Source organism: Dendrobates tinctorius, unplaced genomic scaffold (assembly GCF_039654945.1).
Source record: "Dendrobates tinctorius isolate UK_male_01 unplaced genomic scaffold, ASM3965494v1 ptg000245l, whole genome shotgun sequence".
NCBI lineage: Eukaryota > Metazoa > Chordata > Amphibia > Anura > Dendrobatidae > Dendrobates > Dendrobates tinctorius.
Genome location: NW_027361912.1, coordinates 7499005 through 7517738, shown reverse-complemented (window position 1 = coordinate 7517738; position 18734 = coordinate 7499005). Strand labels below are relative to the sequence as shown.

The 18734-nt window shown below is 45.0% G+C and overlaps 1 pseudogene; it reads right to left on the bottom strand.

The window, feature by feature from the left end:
- The window catches only part of LOC141060855 (zinc metalloproteinase-disintegrin-like VLAIP-B), a 176698-nt pseudogene that overhangs the window by 103031 nt on the left and 54933 nt on the right, over positions 1-18734 (bottom strand).

Here is an 18734-nt window from a genome sequence, read left to right as displayed (position 1 = left end):
ATCTGTGGAAAGAGCTGGAAACTGCTGTTCACAAACAATCTCCATCAAACCTCACTGAGCTCGAGCTGTTTGCCAAGGAAGAATGGGCAAGAATTTCAGTCTCTTGATGGACAAAACTGATAGAGACATACCCCAAGCGACTTGCAGCTGTAATCGCAGCAAAAGGTGGCGCAACAAAGTATTAAGTAAAGGGGCCGAATAATATTGCACGCCCCACTTTTCAGATTTTGAATTTCCACAAAAATTTTAAATAACCAATAAATTTCGTTCAACTTCACAATTGTGTCCCACTTGTTGTTGATTCTTCACCAGAAATTTACATTTAGTATCTTTATGTTTGAAGCATGATACAGTGGGGCAAAAAAGTATTTAGTCAGTCAGCAATTGTGCAAGTTCCACCACTTAAAAAGATGAGAGGCGTCTGTAATTTACATCATAGGTAGACCTCAACTATGGGAGACAAACTGAGAAAAAAAAATCCAGAAAATCACATTGTCTGTTTTTTTTTCATTTCAAGTTTTGGTATAGGTGGTTTCCTTCATTGGAGACTGCCCTTCCCATGGTTGTTCCCTCCCGGGGGAAGACCTGGCTAGCCATTGCTTGCATTGAGAAACATGTGATGGTGTCTCTGCGGCTTGTGTTTTGCATATATTTACACATTTCCCATAAGGGTGGGGGCATTGCCCTAGAATCACTGCATTGAGAAACATGTGATGGTGTCTCCGCAGTGTTGGATGTTGATCTCCATGAGTTCATTCATCCTCATTTTTCAAAGTCTTCTACTAGGCATTGCTCCTACTGGCCAGTTTCCTACTCCACACTGATGAGGTGCAGAGTTTCCTGAATACCTTGAGTGCTGTCTCTTGGCCTTCCGGCATCTTCGGTGGCTTAAGCTGGTCGCTGATTTTGGGAGATAGCCAGGAGGTTTTGGGGAGGAGACCCTTGGAGTTGTGGACGATGGGAGTCCGACTTCAATTCTCTGGGACCAGTGATAGCCGGGTCAAAAATGGATTCAGGATTGAAACGTTGAAGATAAGAAGTTGCATTTTTCCCTGGGATATTTGGTCAACATGGTGTTTTATGACATCCTGAAGATTCGGAAGTCCGATATAATATGCCTGCAGGAGTTTAGGAGAGAAGGCAGGTATGTACTGGTGCTATCTTCTATGGCGGCTTGCCAGAATTTGTTTACTGCCCTGAAAAATGGAGTGGCAAATCCTTTGCTGGAAGGTCTTACCGTTACTATGCTGTACTCTAAGGGAGATATCCCACTTGTAGATTTCATGCACAACCCTTTTGTTTCCCTGGAGGACATTGCTTTATTTTTGAAAAGACATTGCATTTATGTTCAGTACTCCCACAGGGTCCTGAATGGAGAAGGGCTCTGGACCGGGAAGTACAAATTTTTTGTGAGATTTGGGATGGATCCCCAAGGCCCGGGAGGCATCCATTACCCCCATCTTAATTTTTCAATTGGGAAAAATACTGTTTTTTTGTTCTTTCCAGATGCCCCGATGTATTGCAGGAGGTGTAAAAATTTCGGGCATACCCAGGATAGTTGCAAGGAGATGCCAACTTGCAGGAATTGCAATGCTTCTGGCCATATGGCAAAAGACTGCACAAATCCTGTTATGTGTAATGCCTGTGGTGAGGAGGGCCATAAGTATCGGGACTGTAAGGCCAGGATCAGTCCTAGGTCTTACGCTAAGGTCTCAGGTGGGGCAGCTGCACCCCCTGCTGTTGTTGTTGACATTCCACAGGTTTCAGACCCGGAACTTATTGAGGAACCTGAAATCATGGATGCACATGAGGAGGCCCTGCCGCAAACGGAGTCTCCCAGCCCAAAGGTGGCAGTTTTGGAAGCTACTGATGTTGAATGTGAGCTCCCTCATCAGTCTGATGTCTGTGGGGAGGGGGAGTTGGAGAGTATTCTTGGCAATACCCCCAGTGTATCTTGGTTTGCTACTGAGGAGGAGTTGGCCAGTTGTGGAGATCAAGGTGACTTCACTCTTGCGAGGTCCTCTGAGGATGAGGAGCCTGGAAATTCCTGTAAGAAGCCCAGAACGGATTGGGCAGACCCCGGTGAAGTTGGTTTAAGTCCGGTGAGTGACCGTAGTTACCCTCAGAATGTCTTCTCTCCTGACACCAATGCTTTTTTAGGCATTCCCGCAGACGTAAACAGATTCAAGGAGTTGCAGTTCCAGATGGAAGACGAAAACAGCTGAAGAGGAAGTGGCGTGTTTGTCGTCATGTAAATAACACAGTCAAGTTATGGCTCCCCAAGCAGGTTGGGGCATTGCGTCCCTGAATGTCAGGCAAATTAGATCCAAATTCAGGAGGGCAATCCTTCTAGATTATATTAAACAGATGAATGCTCACATCTTTTGTCTCCGGGAATGTGGGATTGTGGACGCGCCAAGCGATAAGGACTGGCCTTACGGACAGCATGTATGGTCTGGCTCATGTGTTAATAGGAATGTTTGTGTAGGGATATTAATGGGTAACAGGGAGATTAGTTTAGATAGCTACACGGTGGTAGAGGTGGGTAGATGTATAATTGCACATGTTAGCTATAGGGGGTGGCGGGCTAGAATTATTAATGTGTACTGTCCATCAGGACACGACAGGAAAAATGAGCGTCTGGCTTTTTTGGAAAAATTAAGTTTGTTTCTTCCGGGCAAAATGCCTACAGTTTTAGTTGGAGACTTTAATTGCACCACAGAAGGGAATTGTGACATAACTGGTAAAAAGTTATCCAATCTTATTTCTAATTTTTCCCTTCTAGATGCTGCTGCTCTGAAATTTGGCATCCCACCACCGCCAACGTACCATGCTGATAGGGGTGGTATTGCATCCAGGATAGATAAAATGTTGTTTTCCAAAAATATGTTGTGTATGAATTTTGAACAAAATGCTGTACCTTTTTCTGATCATGAGTGTTTGAGAGGTGTGTTTAGTGCGATTGATGACCGTTTGTATGGGGGTGGGGTTTGGAAGCTGAATGTAAGATTGTTAGAAGATGAGGATGTGATGAATTAATTAAAAATAAAGTATAAAGAGTGGAGAGTATGTAAGAGGGATTTTGCGTGTGTACTGGAATGGTGGGACTGGGTTAAGGTGTGTTGCAAAAAATTCTTCAAAAAGTGGGGCTATAAAAAAGCTGCTATTTATCGGAGTAGATTTAATGATTTAAACAGGCGCTTAAACTGGTTAAGGAAGTGTGGAGAAAGTGGCATGGATGTGTCTGATCTGCTGGCTGAGACAAAGAGTGAATTAAAGAGTGTTATGGATGAAAAAGGGAAAGAAATCATCTATCGCACCAAAATAGAACATCTTGAGAAAGATGAAAAGTGCATGAGGTTCTTTTTTAAGAAAATGAATGGAGAAAGGTTAATATGGATAAAATCCTGGATAGGAATGGTTTGTGTGTGTCAGGTGACAATGTGATAAAGGAGGTGAATAGGTTCTATAGCAAGTTATATGATAAAAAATGGATTGATTCTGGTCTTGTTTTAGAAGTGCTGAATGGGTTAGAGAACAAGTTGGATAGTGGAGAATGTGATATTTTGAATGAGGACGTAATTATGGAAGAAGTAGAAAATGTGATGAAGAGTGCTAAAAAGAATAAGACTCCAGGTAAAGAAGGATTGCGGTAGAATTCTATGTGAAGGCGTGGGATTTTCTGGGTGCTGATTTGACTGAGATATGTAAGTATATGTGGGAGAGTGGTGAGTTGTGTGAATCAATGAAAGAGGGGGTGGTTGTGCTTGTGCATAAGAAAGGTGAGAGAAAGTGTTTAGAGAATTGGAGACCTATAACATTGCTGAACGCAGATTACAAAATCTATAGCAAATTGTTGGCGAATCGTATGCGTGAGGTGATTGGTAGTGTTGTGGATGAGGATCAAGTGTGTGCTATGCCTGGAAGAAGTATGAGTGATAACTTATTGTTATTAAGGGATTTGATTGGAGACTGCATGGGAAGGAAACAGAAGTGTATGGTTCTGTCAATTGATTTTGAGAAAGCGTTTGATAGGGTCTCGCATGTGTTTTTGTTTAAAGTTCTGGAGAGAATGGGATTTCCTCAAAAATTTGTGAATGGGATAATGTCTTTGTATGATTGTGTGTCAAGTGAGTTTCTTGTTAATGGGTGGTTGAGTGAGAAAGTGAATATTAAGTCTGGTGTAAGGCAGGGGTGTCCCATGTCCCCTGTCTTGTTTGTATGTGTGATTGAACCTCTCTTGTGCTTGGTGAGACGTGATAAAATGATGCGAGGTTTGCTGGTACCAGGGAGTGGTGGGAAGCATGTGAAAGTTCTTGGATATATGGATGATGTTGTGGCTGTGAGTGAAAGTGTTGCGTCTATGAGTAGGGTTATGGTGCTTCTGGAGTTTTTCTGTGGTGCATCTGGCTTTAGAGTGAATTGGAATAAATGTAGTTTTAAATGTTTTGGGATGACAGGGTTAAAATGGAGGGGGTAAAGTGTGAGGAGGGTGCTATCAAAGTGCTGGGAGTATTATTTAATAAGGACTTGGAAGGTAAGGAGAGCTGGGAGGAGTGTGGATTGCGCATAGAGCGTAAGTTAAATTTTTGGCGACTGAGAGACTTGACCTTGAGTGGTAAGATTTTGGTCATAAAAGCGGTGATTCTTCCGATTTTGCTTTTTATTGCAACAGTTTTTCCACCATCATGTAGGAAAATAAAAAGAGTGGAAAAGTTAGTTTTTACTTTTTTCTGGAGCAGTAAAATAGAGAAACTTAATGTCATGATCCCAGTGCAGGTTTTTTGAGCTGCACACCGGGGGTTAATGTCTGGAGCTCTGTGCAGGTTTTGACCTGCACACTTGGGGTTAATGATTGTGGCCTCTTTCTGGTTCTGGGAGAGCTTCATAAACCCCTGGGTAGCTTCAATCCCTGCCAGTTATACTTTTGCCTTTGGCCTAGTGTGCTGACCCCCGTGTGCCTGTTTGTTGCTATAGCTTGTTTCTATGGTTCTGACCCGGCTCTGTTTCCCGTTGTGAGTTTGCCTGTTGATTTTGTACTGCGTTATTATCTGTGTATGACTCATCGCCTGTGACCTGACTACTCTCTGCTCGCCCCTCTTGTACCTTGCAGCTATCTCTGTGTGTGACTCATTGGCTACGTCCTGACTATTCTCACTGTCTATGCCCCTTGGTAACTTTGTTTCACAGTTACTCTGCTAGGAATTGTCTTGCAGCTCCTAGCTCTGTGGAGTTTAAGCCACGCCTCTAGCAGTCACGTGCTTCAGCTCCTGCGGCTCTGAAGTACGCATCTATTCGGTTGCTGCCTGCTCCACAGTTAGCTTTGAGCACAATTCGCTTTACTCAGGACACGCGCACTGGCTCAGTGAGCAAGTTCAGTGCGGTGTTCCTGACATTATAACTGGCCTGCAATTTTTTTTTTTTTCTCTCCTCACTTCTGCAGCATGGACCCAATGTGTGCTTTATCTGAGCAGGTGAAAAGCTTGACTCAGTCACTGCAGAAGCTTAGTTTGGAACACCAAGCTCTGGCCCAGTCCCAACGGCGGGTTGAGGACTCAGTTCAGGGGGTACTTTCCGCAGGCTTCCAGCAGGTGGGGAATAGAGATGTCATTTTAATCCCACCCGAATCCCCGGTTAAATTGCCAGATATATTTTCTGGTAACAAGGATGATTTCAGGGCATTTAAGGAGGGCTGTAAGCTTTTTTTTTCTTTGAGACCCCGCTCCTCTGGGGATGAGAAACAGAGGGTGGGGGTGGTGATGTCCCTGCTTAGGGGGTCCCCACAAGCCTGGGCATTCTCGCTTTCCTCTTCTGCCCCTGAGAGAATGTCTGTGGATGCATTTTTTGAAGCCTTAGGGCTTATTTATGATGAGCCTGATAGAGTGCAGTTGGTTGAGGACAAAGTCATGAGTGTCTGTCAGGGGGAGCACTCGGCCGAATGGTTTTGTACTAAATTCAGACGTTGGGCAGCTGAGATTTCCTGGAGTGACGCCGCCCTGCGGGGGCTGTTCCACAGAGGCCTGTGTGAACGTCTGAAGGATGCTTTGGCACTTCATCCTCCGCCTGACTCCCTGGAGGATGCCATGGTCCAAGCGGTTCGCATGGATCGCTGGCTGCAGGCTAGAGGCATTATGCAATGGGAAACGCCCTTATTTTTCAGTGGAGATGAGACCCAGACCCTTCCTATGGCTGTGGAGGTGAACGCTGTCACCTGTGAGGGAAAGGAAAGAAGACGCCGTCGGGAAAAGCAGTTGTGCTTCTATTGTGGGAAATCTGGACATTGGAAGAAGGACTGCCCCTCCTGTCCGTCATCCTCCAAGATGGCGGGAAACGACTAGGTCTGGGTAGTAATCGAGGAGGCTACCCAGACCTTCAGGTACAATTTTCCTCATGTGCAAAAATGGTGCTGCAGGTGGAACTGGAACTTGGTTATGGTCCTGTTCAGACTACTGCTTTTATTGACTGCGGTTCGGCTGTGAACCTGATTGATACCAAGGTTATGACTCTTAATAAGATAGGGACAGTCAGGCTTCACGATCCTGTTAAACTTGTGGCAATTGACTCATCTCCTCTTACCCAAGATGGTATCTGTTGCAGGTCTGAACTTTTTTCTCTAAAAGTGGGTTCCACTCATGTGGAGAAACTAAGTTGTCTTGTGCTAGATAACTTGCCTGCAGGACTGGTACTGGGGATGCCTTGGCTTCAACGCCATAATCCTACCATTGATTGGGTTACAGGGGAAATCACTCAATGGGGATGCAATAATAAATGTGGTAACCGGGGACATCTTGTTAACGCTGTTAAATCTGTGTCTGTGTCGTCTGTCGATCTGGAAGGTATTCCGGAGTACCTGAAAGATTTCAAAGACGTTTTTTCCGAAAGTGAGGCTGAGGCGCTGCCACCACATAGACCCTATGATTGTGCCATTGATTTAGTACCTGGAGCCAAGTTACCTAAGGCTCGATTGTTCAAATTGTCTGGGCCTGAGCGCCAAGCCATGAAGGAGTACATAGCTGAGCGTCTCCGCAAAAGGCATATCAGGCCTTCTGTGTCACCTGTGGCAGCAGGGTTCTTCTTTGTGAAGAAAAAAGATGGTGGCTTGCGGCCGTGCCTTGACTTTCGGGAACTGAACAAGATAACGGTTAGGAACTCTTACCCGCTTCCCCTCATCCCAGACTTATGTAACCAGTTAGCTGGGGCCCAATGGTTCTCCAAGTTAGATCTGCAGGGGGCCTACAATCTGATAAGGGTTCGGGAAGGGGACGAGTGGAAAACGGCATTCCTCACATCAGAAGGACTCTTTGAGAACCTGGTAATGCCATTTGGGTTAACTAATGCACCTGCTATTTTTCAAAATTTCATCAATGTTGTGTTTTCTGATCTGATAGGCCGTTTTGTTATTATTTATTTGGATGATATTTTGGTGTATTCCCCGGACAGTCAATCTCATTTGCAACATCTAAAGACAGTTCTCCAGAGACTCAGGGAGAACCAATTGTTCGCCAAATTGGAAAAGTGTTCATTTTTTGAACAGGAGCTGTCTTTTTTGGGGTTGATTGTGTCCTGTGAGGGGTTTCGTATGGATCCTAAGAAGGTGCTGGCGATCGCTGACTGGGTTCAGCCTCGAGATCTTAAGGGGCTCCAGCGCTTCTTAGGATTTGCGAACTATTACCGGAGATTCATTAAAGGTTTCTCACAAGTGGTTAAACCACTCACGGATCTTACCCAGAAGGGAGCTGATGTAAAAAATTGGTCTGTCCTCCCTAAGGAATCCTTCTCAGCGATTAAGGAATGTTTTATGTCTGCCCCGGTGTTGGTGCAACCTGACCCGTCCAAACCATTCATTGTGGAGGTGGATGCTTCTGAAGTGGGGGTGGGGGCTGTGCTGTCCCAGGGTCCGGCCACCCTTACCAATCTCAAACCCTGTGCCTTCTTCTCCAAGAAGTTCTCTCCAGCTGAGAAAAACTATGATGTATGCAATAGAGAACTTCTTGCGGTCAAGCTGGCGTTTGAGGAATGGAGGCACTTTTTGGAAGGGGCGGCTCACCCTATCACGGTTGTCACGGATCACAAAAATTTGGCATACCTTGAATCTGCTAAGAGGCTTACTCCTAGACAGGCCCGTTGGTCACTTTTTTTTTCACGATTTCAGTTCTCAATTACTTTTCGACCGGGGTCCAAAAATGTTAAAGCGGATGCCCTGTCCAGAAGTTTTGATCCAGTGTCTCCCCCTGAGCCGCCGTCCTCCATTCTTCCCCCAGGGGTGGTAGTGGCGGGGGTCTCAACTGAGTTGGAACAAGAAATCCTAAGGGCTCAGGCCCTAGCTCCGGCAACCAGGCCAAGCGATAAACTGTTTGTTCCAGATGCATTGCGGCCTAGACTTCTGCAGGAGTTTCATGATTCTAGGCTGAGTGCTCATCCAGGTATCACGGCCACTAGAGAGGCAGTAGCCAGGGGTTTTTGGTGGCCTTCATTAAGGTCCGATGTCAAGGAATTTGTGTCTGCTTGTGGCATGTGTGCCCATTCCAAAAGCTCGCATAACCGACCGGCTGGGGAACTCATACCTTTACCGGTTCCTGATAGGCCATGGACTCATCTTTCCATGGATTTTATTACCGGCCATCCACCTTCCAGGGGCAATACCGTGATCTGGGTGGTGGTGGATAGGTTTTCTAAACAGGCCCATTTCATTCCCTTGGCAGCATTACCTTCAGCAGAAACATTGTCAAGGTTGTTTGTGCAGCATGTGGTCCGATTGCATGGGGTACCCCTGAATGTTGTGTCTGACAGAGGTGTGCAGTTTGTGGCCAAATTTTGGAGGGCGTTCTGTATGAAATTGGGCATCTCACTCTCCTTCTCGTCGGCATATCACCCGGAGAGCAATGGTCAGACGGAACGCACCAATCAATCCCTGGAACAAATTCTCAGGTGTCTGACCTCCGCCAGACAGGAGGATTGGTGTGATGCGTTACCGTTGGCTGAATTCGCTTTTAACAACCGGGTGAGTCAGTCCACCAACATGTCCCCATTCCTGATTAACTATGGCTTTAATCCGCATTTTGGGGAGTTTTCTCGGGTGGATTCCGGTTGTCTTGGAGCAGAGGGGTCCGTTCAACGGTTAAAAAACCTCTGGGCTGAAGTCCGGCGTAATATCTCTCGGGCCCAGAGGAGATACAAATATTTTGCGGACAAAAAGAGAGCCTCGGGAGACATGTTTCATGTGGGAGAGAAGGTTTGGCTCTCCACGCGTAACATCAACTTAAAGGTACCATCAGTTAAGTTGGGACCAAAGTTCATTGGTCCGTACGAGATTATGGAGATAGTCAACCCAGTGGCATATAGGTTGCGTCTCCCCGCCTCCTTAAAAATATCTAATGTGTTCCATAAGTCTCTGTTGAAACCAGCAGGATCTGTCAAAGAGAACTCTGAGACTGTTGTTCCTCCAGTGCTGGTGGAGGGTCAATTGGAGTATGAGGTTGGACATATTGTGGACTCTCGGTGGGTGCGCCGCTCTTTGCAGTACCTGGTCCATTGGAAGGGATATGGACCAGAAGAGCGCTCATGGGTCCCTGCTCGCTCGGTACATGCAGATCGCCTGGTTCAGGCGTTTCATGCCAAGTACCCGGGGAAGCCTGGGGGTCCAGAGGCCCCCCGTTGAGAGGGGGGTACTGTCATGATCCCAGTGCAGGTTTTTTGAGCTGCACACCGGGGGTTAATGTCTGGAGCTCTGTGCAGGTTTTGACCTGCACACTTGGGGTTAATGATTGTGGCCTCTTTCTGGTTCTGGGAGAGCTTCATAAACCCCTGGGTAGCTTCAATCCCTGCCAGTTATACTTTTGCCTTTGGCCTAGTGTGCTGACCCCTGTGTGCCTGTTTGTTGCTATAGCTTGTTTATATGGTTCTGACCCGATTCTGTTTCCCATTGTGAGTTTGCCTGTTGATTTTGTACTGCGTTATTATCTGTGTATGACTCATCGCCTGTGACCCGACTACTCTCTGCTCGCCCCTCTTGTACCTTGCAGCTATCTGTGTATGACTCATTGGCTACGTCCTGACTATTCTCACTGTCTATGCCCCTGGGTAACTTTGTCTCGCAGTTACTCTGCTAGGAATTGTCTTGCAGTTCCTAGCTCTGTGGAGTTTAGGCCACGCCTCTAGCAGTCACGTGCTTCAGCTCCTGCGGCTCTGAAGTACGCATCTATTCGGTTGCTGCCCGCTCCACAGTTAGCTTTGAGCACAATTCGCTTTACTCAGGACACGCGCACTGGCTCAGTGAGCAAGTTCAGTGCGGTGTTCCTGACACTTAAGAGAGAGAGTCTTTTCAAGACGTGTCACCATGGTGGCATGGCCTTTCCAAACATTGAGATTTTTCTGGGGCTTCAGTATATCAAAACTGTTGTTATTTTGCTGAATAATGGAAATAAGGGCGCGTATATGGCAAGTTATTCTGCTGGTTGGATGTTATATGGCTTATGTTGGAGAAAGAGGGATGCTAGAGAGCCTGTTGCTTTCCAGTGTCCGGTCTGGTATGAGGTGATTGAGAAGTTTGTGAGGAAGCATGATTTGCTGAGTGTACCGATGAATGACTTTAGAATGGCTAAGAATGTGATGAAAATAATACGTAAGAATGATATGGAATGTAATATTGTGGCGTTGAGAGGGAATGACGTTTCGGTTGCATGGAAGAGTTTGGGAACGCACGGGATGTCTAATAGACAAAGGGATATTGTATGGATGTCCTTGCACAATATTTTGCCTGTGCGACAGGTTCAGAAGAGACGAGGTCTGACCAGAACTGATGTGTGCCCGAGGGAAGGATGTGGTGGATGTGAGACGGTGTAGCATGCTATGTGGGACTGTGATTACGTGTGCAGTGTGTGGAAGTGTGTAGGTGGGTTGTGTAAGGAGTTAGCAGGTGTGAGTTTTATTGACTGGCGTGTTGCGATGTTTAGAATTGGTGCATGTGGTAGTGTGAAAAATAGAGTCCTATGGTTAATTATGACTTGTGTGATACAGAGTTTGTGGGATGTGAGGAATTTAGGAATTTTCAAAGAGAAGCCTGTATCTGTGAATAAGTGTGTCGGGCTGATCCTTTCTAGATTATACTTGATTTATAAATTAGACAGCGAAGGCGGTGGTGGTTCTGATGCAGAGGGTGTCTGGAAATGTAAAAAATGGCAGCACCTGATCAAATATCAGTGAATTTTAGTGATGTTTATTGATGTTCAGGATGTCTTTTGTGTATACCCTTGGTTTGTTATGCTAAAATAAAAATGAACCATGATGATGAGAGTTGAAACAACTATGTTTAAGTTGATGAGCTTATATTGCGTTGTTTATAACTAACCTGAATGGTTTAAAAAAAAAAAAAAAAAAAAAAGAAACAGCTGTCTGTGGATGGATACCATGTTTTGGCATAGGTGGTTTCCTTCATTGGAGACTGCCCTTCCCGTGGTTGTTCCCTCCCGGGGAAAGACCTGGCTAGTCATTGCTTGCGTTGAGAAACATGTGATGGTGTCTCCGTGGCTTGTGTTTTGCATATATCTATCTTGTGCCAGTCCTTTCACTGGTTACCCATCCACTCCAGAATTCAGTATGAACTTATTACCCTCACCAACAAAGAACTCCATGGCTCAGCACCACCCTACATCTCCTTCTTCGTCTTAGCCTACCACCCTACCCATTCACTCCGTTCTGCTAATGACCTGAGATTAGCATCCTCAATAATCAGAACATCCCACTCCCGTCTCCAAGACTTTTCACGTGCCTCACCAATTCTTTGGAATGCACTACCCAGGTTAATATGATTTATCCCCAATCCCCACAGTTTTAAGTGTGCACTAAAAACGCATTTGTTCAGACTGGCCTATCGACTCAACGCATTAACCTAAATATCCCTGTGTGGCCCATTCAAAATTTTTACCATAACCAGGTTCCTCGCATCATGTTCTCACATGCTTTATGCATTTAATAGCCCTCTGTGTCTGTACTGTTACATATTTAGACTGTTAACTGGTTCATGCAGCAACACACACATACAGTATATATGTATATATATATTACATAGATAGATAGAAGAAAAGCCAACAATTCATCTGCTGTGTACTTTAAAATCACAGTAGGAGCCGACAGGATAGAAGAGATGGATTACATACAGTAAATACAAATAGAATAGGTAGATATATAGAGGTCTGTGACAAATAAAATTAGTACAGTGTGTGTGTACAGCTTACTGTACATGTATTTAATTAATAAAAGATTATTTTTCAAAAAAAAAATGGCGTGGGCTCCCGTGCAATTGTCGTAACCAGCAGATGTAAACCCAAGAGCTTGGGGCAGATGTTTATAACCTGGGAAGGGGGTAATAGTCATGGAACTTCCCAGGCTATTAATATCAGCTCATGGCTGTATAATTAGTCTTTACTGGCTATTAAAATGGGCGACCCTAAAAAGAAAATGACGTGGAGTCCCCTTATAATTAATAACCAGCAAAGGCTATGCAAACAACTACAGGCTGATATTATAGCCTAGGATAGGGCTATTGATACTGGCCCCCCAGGCTAAAAACATAATCTTTCAGCCATCCCAGAAAAGGCGCATCTCTAAGATGCGCCAGTTCTGGCACTTAGCCTCGCTCTTCCCACTTACATAGGGTGTGAGTATCCATACTGGCTGTTGCTCCACCCTGGACCTCTATTTTGGCCTTATTTTTGGGCGTGAATAGCCATGGTGACCATTCTTTGTTTATGGCCTCCACTTAGAGTCCATATCATTTCTTGCTATGGGTCCATGTGAATTTGTGTGGGTCTGTTTTTTGCATACCAGACATATCAACTATTAGTGTGTGTGTATATATATATATATATATATATATATATATATACCTCTTTGGGATTACCTTTCGATATTTTCATCTACTGTTTGGTATGCTGTTTACATAGTCAGGAATTTGGTCCCCACTATATTTGGAGTGCAGTTTCAGGGTTCAGGCTCCATTATGAGCCATGGTGTATGCTTTTGTAATGTCAAATGTGTGACTTTTTAATGTTTTTAAAAAAAGTTTTGTAGTGTTGGTCATTACATGTTCAATAAATAAACATTTTTCCACATGTTAAGTCCGTGTCTGTGGTGATCCCCCTCTGCATAGCCTATTCTTTTTTCTTTTTTTTTACAGGTTCCCTTTAATGGTGTCCAGCCAAAAAAGCCTTTAATCTCCCATGATTCCCTTTATCAAAGACGAATCTGAATCTCATCTCCTATTCTGATGAATTCGACCTCATCACTTGTCCAAAATAGGTCAGATTCTGTCTGGTGATCCTGCCTTCTAGGGACAACTCTGAGTTCATACAATTAAAAATAATTTTGGTGGTGATCCCAGCTGTTCATAGGAATCGTAGAAGTATTTTCTATTACCACAGCATTGATTCTTCTTCTATCTTCTTTCATGTTGTCTACTGTCACAGCCATATGTCACAATTGGGATCACAATGGCAGTGATCACTCTTTGATGGTGACCGAGACATGCTTGAACTTTCATATTTGTTTGAGGCTCACCATGCCGCAGTGTTAAACTATGCTTGATCTCTGCTGTCAAACTATCATTGTGATCAATGAGGGAGCCAAGAGAAATAAAGCTGTTGACCAGTTCTATATTGTTGTTCTTCATTGTTAGTGCTCTGACCGTCCAACAGACAATGAGTTGGATTAAAAACATATGTGACATGCACAAAATGTGAACAAGTCGGTCAGATAGTGATCACGCCACCCAATGGCTGAAATACAACAAGAAAACACAAAATGACAAATTTACAAAAATACTCTGCAGTAAAAAATATGGCAGTAATCAGCAAGTGCTGGATAACAAATACAGGGTATTTAGTCAATACGTTATTTGCAAAAAATATATGCCAAGCTGCTCCACCACGTCACGGTAACCCTTCACGGAGCAGTCCCTATCTAATGTATTTAAACCACAAGCCCATATACTAGGAGCACCTGTCTGTATCCTGTTCATTTAGACACTGTTCACATGTTCAGGTTTTAAATACATTAGATAGGGACTGCTCCGTGAAGGGTTACCGTGACGTGGTGGAGCAGCTTGGCATATATTTTTTGCAAAAAACGTATCGACTAAATACCCTGTATTTGTTATCCAGCACTTGCTGATTACTGCCATATTTTTTACTGCAGAGTATTTTAATAAATTTGTCATTTTGTGTTTTCTTGTTGTATTTCAGACAATGAGTTGGGTGGAGGAGCACAAGTGGAGCCATCATTCCATTCCAATAGGACATATAAGACTTGGAGAGCAGTGGGACCCCAAGTGATCAGCAAACTAACACATATTTTGTGGACAGCTACTGTAATAACTTGCTACCATGGGAATAACCCTTTATTGTAACTCCAGTCTATGCACAGTACTGGTACTGCATATCAAACTTACTATGGTTTTATCTGTCACGATGTACAGCTCGACATATTTCTGAGATTTTAGAAAGTCCTGTTTCTGGAAAAAATATAACGAAAAGCGACTTTTAAAAGACAAGTATTTCAAGCAGAAATATACAAGGGGATTGTTAGAACTTCCACATCTTATTTCTCTTGCATTATACAATTGTTAAAATTATTTTTTTTATTTTTTATTCCTTTTATTTTTAATAATAGTTATGATAATATTCCAAAAAACACAAAGAATTCAATCCTGCAATTGGCTACATGAGGGAGATCATTCCCTATATGTAGTTGAAACTAGAAGTTTACATACACTGTATAAAAGACACATCTGCATGTTTTTCTCAATACCTGACATGAGATCAGAATAAGGCCTCTTTCACACATCAGGTTTTCGCCGTCAGGCGCGATCCGGCGCTTTTGACAGAAACCGGATCCGGCGAAATGCAATGCCGGATCCGGTTTCCCCCCCATTGACTTGCATTTGCGCCGGATCGCGCCGGATGGCCATGCGTTTCATCCGGTTTTCGCCGGATCCGGCAATGTGTCGTGATCCGGCGTCTGGAAAAAACGGCTACTGTAACGTTTTTTGTCTCCGGCGAAAAAGCCGGACACGCCGGATCCGGCGCATCCGGCTTTTTCACACAATGAAAGCCTATGAGCGCCGCAATGCGCCTGATCCGGCGAAAGCCGGATCCGGTGGCCGGATCCGGTGTTTTTGGTCTGAGCATGCTCAGTAGCTCTGCCCACAAGACATATATAAAAGCAAGACAGTGGGACCCACAGCCACACCCAACATGCCACCCAAGAAAGCAACCAAGCGCAGCAGGAGAAGGCAGGAGACCACTGCAGCACCATCAGCACCACCACCACCCCAAATGGAGCAGCAAATGGAACATGCTGAGGAGGGGAGGCCAGCAGCAGATGAGAGACGGTAATTATGAAATCCCCCATTCCTCCAAACTAGGGCTATTGAATATCAAGATATTCATTGGCCCTTTGTTTCTCTTTATTCAACAGCCGCCCAATAGATGCAGCAGCAGCAGCAGCAGCAATGGCAGCAGCTGGAACACCACCCACAGGCATGGAGTGTGGCCACCAGGAAGACAGCACATCATCTTCTGGGAGCCCTCCCTCGCATCGTCAGCGTTTGACGGTAAGTTTTTATTTCCAAAATCCATCATCTCTGTAATATATGTCTATTCATTGCCTTTTATTTCAAAACAGGATTCACAAGAGGAAGAGGAGCTCCCAGAAGAAGAAGGAAGGGGTGGACAGACACCTGGAGTGGGCTCACAATTGGTAAGTTTTTTGCATCAAACGCAGAAACACAACATCACACTACACACAACACATAGAAAACAATGTTCTGCAGACCACACACAGCAAACAAATGCCTACATCCAAAGACATAACATTTTTTGTTTTCTTCTCTAGTCTTCCCAATCTGGTGCTCGGCCAAGAGGTCCTCGCAGTGCCTCCCAGGGTCGTCGGCGACAGCAACGCGGCGGTCACCAGCGTGTAAGTATAAATATTTTTGCTTTGTTTTTTTGCACTTTTTATTTCATTTCTTTTGTGGAGGCTAATTATGTTATTTTTGTCTTTTTCTTTAACAGCCTTCACAGCGTGCTCCCGACTCTGACGGTGAGGATGGAGGACTCGATGTGGACCACCTCATCGATCTCGTCAGAGAAAGGGAACCGCTCTGGAATATGGCTGACCGCCGCCACGCTGACCTTATCGTTACCCGACGACTCTGGGAGGAAATCTGTTCGCTCCTTGTGGGCCGCTGGGAGGACCTCGATGTTCGGGCCCAGATTAAAGAGCGTAAGTATATACAGTACCGGTTGCTTGATGTAAACCAGTGTTTCCCGAACTCCAGTCCTCGTGGTCCCCATGGATCATGTGTTCAGGATTTCTATTTACTATGGAAATCCTGAAAACATGACCCCTGGGGACCATGAGGACTGGAGTTTGTGAAACACTGATGTTGTATACTAACCACTCCTTTCTCGTTTCAGGGAACAGAATTGTGAATCGGTGGCGGTCTGTGAGGGATCGTTTCAAGAAGGAGTTCAATAAAGAGATGCGGGCCCCGAGTGGATCTGGAGGACGCAGGAGCAAGTACAAGTACGCACAAGCCCTGTCGTTCCTCCGGGAAACAATGGTCACTAGAAGGTACATATTACACACCACATGTGAAAAAAAATGTTAGATGTAACTTTTTTTTTCAGCCAGGGCCATACCATGTCAGTATTTTAATTGTTTTTTTTTCTCTTTATTCCACAGCACGGTGAGCAGCACTCGGGAGCCTGCACGATTGGACCCTTCTGAGGCGATCCCTGAGGAGACCGGCACCGAGGGACACTTCGACCGCCCCGGTACATCTGCACCTTCCCAGCCTTCCCACACATTCGACCCATCTGTCCCATCCACCAGCACAGGAGCATCGTGGCCGCCTACATTACATGAAGCTGCTGGTGAGGAGATCGCTTTCCCTTTACCCCACCCTTCTGCCCCTGCCACCTCTAGTACACCTGCGGGTACTGGGCGGCAGCGGCAGAGGGGTCAGGAAAAGAGTTATGCGCCAGAGTTCTTGCATCTGAATGCATCTTTCCAGAACTGTCTAAAAGTCTTGTCAGAGCAAATCTCCGCAGGCTTTCAGCAGATCAACTCCAGCATTCTGGAGGTGAAGACACTTCTGCAAACCATGCATTCAGAAGCAAGATCTTCGCCAAACCACACCTTTTTCAGGTCTGTTGTGGAGCGCATGGCAACACTATCTCCTACCCAGCAGATGCATGTAATGCATTTGTGCCACGGTGCTCTACAGCAGGTTACCTCCCAACCTCCACCTCCCACCACTGTAGTTCCTCCACCTGCACCCCCTCCAGCCACTTTCCATCCTCCCCCTCCTATTACATCTGCACCCCCTCCAGCCACTTTCCATCCTCCCCCTCCTATTACATCTGCACCCCCTCCAGCCACTTTCCATCCTTCCCCTCCTATTACATACCAGCAACCTCACCAGTACCAGCAACCTTCCCAGTACCAGCAACCTCCCCAGTACCAGACATCTCCCCACTTCCAGCAACCTGCCCCGTACCAAACTCCTTCCCCGTACCAAACTCCTTCCCCGTACCAAACTCCTTCCCCATACAACTTTCCATCAACATCATCTGCTCCTACAGTCCCTTCCCAACCCTCCACTCCACCGCCCACCACCTCTTCTGCCTCCCACATGTCCACCCATTCTGTAGCTTTTTCCACACCATCACCTCTAACTGTTCCTTCCCCACCACGATCCCAGTCCTCTCTCCACACTCCCATTGTCGAAGTGTCCCGCAGCCCCTCCAGCAGTATTTCCACCCCACACTACACCGAGTTATAATGTTTTTTTTTGTAATAAAAATGCCCATTTGGTTGGTTTCAAACCTTTATTAAAAAAGTTTTTTTTAACTTTAAAAACAGTTTACACAAAAAAAAATATTTTAAATAAAAGTTAAATTATTGTTTACACTGGTTGTCTGTCATTTCTTTCTGCGGCGAAATATGTTTAAAAAAAAGGTTAAATACAGGGTATTTAAAAGGTAAAAAGGTATTCAAAACCAGGTATATAACTGTGGGTAAATTTTAGCTTTTTGCCACAGTTGTGTTCCTGGTTGTGTTTGAAGCAAAGTATTTCACCTGAAAAGTTGTGTTTATTGTTGGTGATTTCCTAACAATGTACACAACTTTTGTTAAAAGGTGAAATACTTTGCATAAAACACAACCAGGTACACACCTGTGGCCTAAAGCTAAAAATAGTAAGACCATGACAAGATAGCCAACTTTGGTTGGCAAAGGTATATACTGTTGGTCCAGAAGGTACACAAGTTTGGTTAGGGCACAAATCTTTCACACTCTGTCATCCTGCCAGTGTACTCTGCCTTGAGGTGACATAAAGTATAGTGCAAAATTGTCCCTCATTACTGAAACCGTCACAGAATTTCTAGTGGTAATATTTCCAATGACAACATCCATCTTCGCCAGTAACTTGCTCTTCTCTCCAACCTGCACTTTCTCCTCTACAACCTGTCAAAGAAGGGCTGTAGGAACATGCTATATATAGTTTTCCAGTAGCCAATCCCGTTCTGAAGGCCACAAGGGTCAATTTTAAAAACCAGATCCGGCGTAATCTGTCAAAAAACGGATAGAAAAACGGATGAACCGGATGAGACGGATCCGGTTTTGTCTGTCAAGAACAAGACGGATCCGGCAGAAAACCGGATCCGGCACATCAG